The sequence below is a fragment of the Humulus lupulus genome, chromosome 2 (genome assembly GCF_963169125.1).
Source record: "Humulus lupulus chromosome 2, drHumLupu1.1, whole genome shotgun sequence".
Taxonomy (NCBI): domain Eukaryota; kingdom Viridiplantae; phylum Streptophyta; class Magnoliopsida; order Rosales; family Cannabaceae; genus Humulus; species Humulus lupulus.
The window spans coordinates 235,277,984-235,281,654 of record NC_084794.1 but is presented as its reverse complement, the minus strand read 5'-3'; positions in this window follow the sequence as shown (position 1 = coordinate 235,281,654).

Here is a 3,671-nt window from a genome sequence, read left to right as displayed (position 1 = left end):
TCTAAAAGCTATCTTTCGTATATCCTCTTTCCGTACCTTGAGCTGGAGATAACCGAACTATAGATCAATCTTAGAAAACATGGTCGCTCCTCAGAGTTGATCAAATAAGTCATTGATTCGGGGTAGTGGGTACTTGTTCTTAATCTTCACCTTGTTTAGCTCACGGTAATCTATACACATCCGCATGCTTCCATCCTTCTTCTTCACATATAGAACCGGTGCTCCCCATGGCGAATGGATTGGTCTGATGAAATCCAAGTCTAAGAGTTCTTGCAACTGCATCTTTAAATCCTTGAGTTTGGTTGGTGCCATCCGGCATGGTGCCTTTGAGATAGGCTCGGTTCCCGGTACTAGTTTGATTGTGAAGTCAATTTCCCGAGTCGGCAGCAACCCTGGTAAGTCGTCAGGAAATATTTATGGAAATTCCTTTATAATGCGGACGTCTCCAACCCTTAGTGGTGTTTCCTTTGCCACACCCGTGACGCTTCCTAAGAATGTGTGACATCCTTTCTCTATCATCCTTTGAGCTTTGAGAGATGAGATAAGTGGTGTCCGTAGTCCTGAAATCTTTCCCATAAAACATAGTTTCTGATCGTCAGGAGTTTCAAACGTCCCTTGCTTACGTCTACAGTCGATGGTTGCGCCATGCCTTGCTAGCCAATCCATGCCTAGTATTACATCGAAGTCTTTGATTTCTACCTCTATCAGGTCTCCTTCTAGTTCTGTGCCCTCAATTTTGATCAGTAGACCTCGTACTATTCGTGATGATAGGACTACTTCGCCCGAAGGAAATTCTGTCACAAACCTAGTTCTAAATCTTTCACAAGGTTTTTCTACTTTCTCTATCATTCCTAACGAGATATACAAGTGTGTTGCTCCCGAATCTAACAATACTGAACATATATTATCGAGGATAGGAATCTGACCTGTGACCACTTTGTTACTATCTTTGGCTTCTCCCTGGGTTAAGGCAAAGACTTTGGCTGGAACCATCTTGTTGTCCCTCTTTTCTTCTTGTTTGAGTTGTGGACATTCCTTTTTCTGATGGCCTTCCTGGCCACAATTGTAACAACCTTTGGTGTTCGCATGACACTCCCTAGGATGTCTTTTCTGGCATTTGGAGCATTGTGCGTATTCTACATAACCTGACCTATTATTCCCATTGCTATTCCGTGCTCTTTTGTCACCATCAACCTGCATACTATCAGGATGTTTCCTCTTCTGGCCATTATTGTTGTGCTGGTAGTTGTTGTTGTGGTTTCGACCATTCTAAGTCTGACTCTGCTGCCTAGGTTCAGACTTGCTGGCCTCTTCCTTACTAACATTTTCTTGGAGTCTTTCCACCTCTATAGCTGTTTCTAGAGCATCGACGTAAGAAGTGGTTCCAGGATTTGGTAGCTTGACTCCTAGCTCAATCTTTGGTCTGAGTCCCCAGGTGAACTTGGTGACCCTCAAGAAATCAGTTGGGACCAACTCTAGCGCAAACTTGGCTAGTTGATCGAACTGTCGAGTGTACTCGACTACCATTAAGTTGCCCTGCTTCAGACTGGTGAACTCTTCTACCCTGTTAGCGATGACTGCTGAGATGTAGTACTTCTTGTGAAAGAGCTCCACAAATCTAGTCCATGTCATGGTGGCGACGTCGTGAGTTTGTTATACTAATTCCCACCAGATTCTGGCATCCTTCTTCAGAAGAGACGAAACGCAAGATATGAGATCCGTGTTGCCGAGGTTCATGTGTGCAAGTATCGGCTTTACATTCTTGAGCCATTCTTCCGCCTCGAAGGGATCGGTTGTCCCTTCATAGTTTGGAGCGTGCTGCTTACGGAAATGCTCATTGACTGGCTCTATGTATTGAGCTGGATAAGGTGCATAGTTTGCCATCAGCCATCCCCCATATGGACCTACATGCTGGGGCGCTTGAGCCGCTGGTTGAGGCTGTGGCTGAGTCATTTGTCGTTGTTGCTACAATAATTCTTCCACTTGTTGACGTAGCCTGACAATCTCAGTGGTGTTGTCAATTGGTGGTGGTGCATTTCTGCTGGCAGCAACATTGGTAGCACGCGTTCCCCTTCTTCGAATTGGAGGGGCTTCGTTAGTCTCGTTGGCGGCGCTAGAGACATTGCCGGCTGTGTGTGCAGAATTTCTGAGCGACATCTTCAGCAAAGTTCTAACAGTTGAGAAAAACATGTTGGAACCTACCCTAATAGGTTCTAAGGCAAAACTTAGTCTAAGAAAACATAACTCGGACCTATCAATTGTGATTTCTTATGAAAATTTTTGTAAGCCTTCTTTATAATTAGGGTGTGTTTCTATACTTAGAAAATTTATCCATCTTTGTTGCTTTCTAAGTCTATTTCTAATCATCTTATAGGACTTAATTCTCAGGCTCGAAACTCGTCGTCGTTCCAAAGTTAACTATATTGACGGAGGGCTAGGATCAATAAAATCGTTCCCACCACTATGGCCCTATAAACTCTCAATACAGAACTCGGTCCATTGATTTGTATCCACCCTCACTGAACTTAGTCATTATTTATTGAATTTATTGTTTATTATGATTGTAAAAAATAAATTAAACTCATAAATGTCATTCAAAAACAAAAAAAAAAACAATTTTTTCATTTGGAAAAAGGTTTTCACTAAGTACAATCATAAATGCAAAAAATAAATAAAGAAATAAGTTAAACTAAAAAAATGACTAGGGTAAATCTAAAAATCAGGATCTTCTACATCTGACCCTTCATCTAGCATATCATCATCTATTTCTTCATAATCATCATTATCTTGAGCCTCAAAACTACCTCAGGGAATATTCATCAAGATATTATGCTTTTGTTCATTTGTGAATTGAAATTCAAACTTAGAAGTGAACCTTAGTATAAGAAAATAATATGTAATGGCTACCAGTAAATCATCTTCATCATCTATAGTCTCCCATAATTCTTCTAATGTTGAAATTACAGAAGGAAAATCTTTAAAAAGCCTAATTACTAGGACATATTGTTCCATAGCTTTCGTCATAATTTGCGTAGTAGTTTGAAGGTGAACTATCCCCTTGTGAAATAGGATCAATCTTTGAGTGATTCTTTCTAATACTCCTATTTTATTCCTTGGCTCTCTAATCCTTTTCAATGCCTTAATGGCTCGGATATCATGATAGGTTAAGGCTCCATCCATTTTAACTGAAAATATAATGGCTAAAATGTTAGTTGTTAACATAAACATAATAATCATAACATAAACACTTACATTGGCGGTTAGATTTGGAGCTTGTGTGTGTGTATCAAGGAGAACTTAATGCATATGAACTGTGGCTCTAATACCAATTGTAATGCCCCGACTAATTCTAGACCTCGGTCCATTAACAACTACTAAACATAACTACTATTTTGGAATACATACATACATACATAAAATATTAGAACTTTATCAAAGATCCAAAATACGGTACAAAATACAAAATAAGGTATGGGTACCCATTGTTTAGTACATAAAACATAAAAACATAAACTTTAATCAATCGTTTAAATACTATGTGCGAAAATACATAAAACATAAATTAAAAGAATTTAAACAACGTCATCCTCGATCTTCCCGCAGTCCATTTAATCCATCCATCCCCAATACACATGCCAAGCTGCCACTAATCTGTCTCGCCTTCCAAGTTC